This window comes from Orycteropus afer, unplaced genomic scaffold, assembly GCF_000298275.1.
Source record: "Orycteropus afer afer isolate SDZICR_OR568_19922 unplaced genomic scaffold, OryAfe1.0 scaffold00039, whole genome shotgun sequence".
Taxonomy (NCBI): domain Eukaryota; kingdom Metazoa; phylum Chordata; class Mammalia; order Tubulidentata; family Orycteropodidae; genus Orycteropus; species Orycteropus afer.
In genome coordinates, this window is record NW_006921626.1 from 15,756,767 (window position 1) to 15,757,353 (window position 587).

At 38.2% G+C, this 587-nt stretch overlaps 1 protein-coding gene and 1 non-coding gene across 2 annotated transcripts in view; both read right to left on the reverse strand.

The window, feature by feature from the left end:
• Window positions 1-587, reverse strand: part of CDC42BPA (CDC42 binding protein kinase alpha) — a 774,086-nt gene that overhangs the window by 345,359 nt on the left and 428,140 nt on the right. The window lies entirely within an intron of this gene.
• Window positions 150-256, reverse strand: LOC122149670. The gene has a single exon (XR_006163263.1). It is a non-coding gene; the product is annotated as a U6 spliceosomal RNA (small nuclear RNA).

Genomic DNA, 587 nt, shown 5'->3' on the forward strand with positions numbered 1-587 from the left:
ACCAATACCAGGCAGTTTTGACTACTGTGGCTGTATAAGTAAGTTTTGAGATCTGGCAATGTGAGACCTCCTACTTTGTTTTTCTTCTTCAATAGTGCTTTGCTTATCCGAGGTCTCTTTCCTTTCTATATAAATTAGTGATCGGTTTTAAAAATATGGAACACTTCACAAATTTGCATGTAATCTTTGTGCAGGGGCCATGATAATCTTCTCTGTATCGTTCCAATTTTAGTATATGTGCTGCCGAAGCGAGCACCATTTGTTCATTCTTAACATTCTGTTCTTCAGCTTGCATAATTTCTATTACTCTATCTTCAAGTTGACCAATTCTTTCTCCTGCCAGTTCATATCAACAGTCGAGACTTTCTAGTGAATTTTTTATCTTTTATAATAGATTGCTGTTAGTTAATTGCCACAGATATGATTTCGACTCATGGCAAGCCCACGTGACCTCATGTCTATAGAACAGAGCTACTCCATACCTTTTTCAAAGTTGTGGCCTTTTGGAATTAGATCACCAAGTGTATCTTCCAAGGTGCCTCTGCATGGGTTGAAACTACCAACCTTTCAGCTAAGTAGTCAAGCAC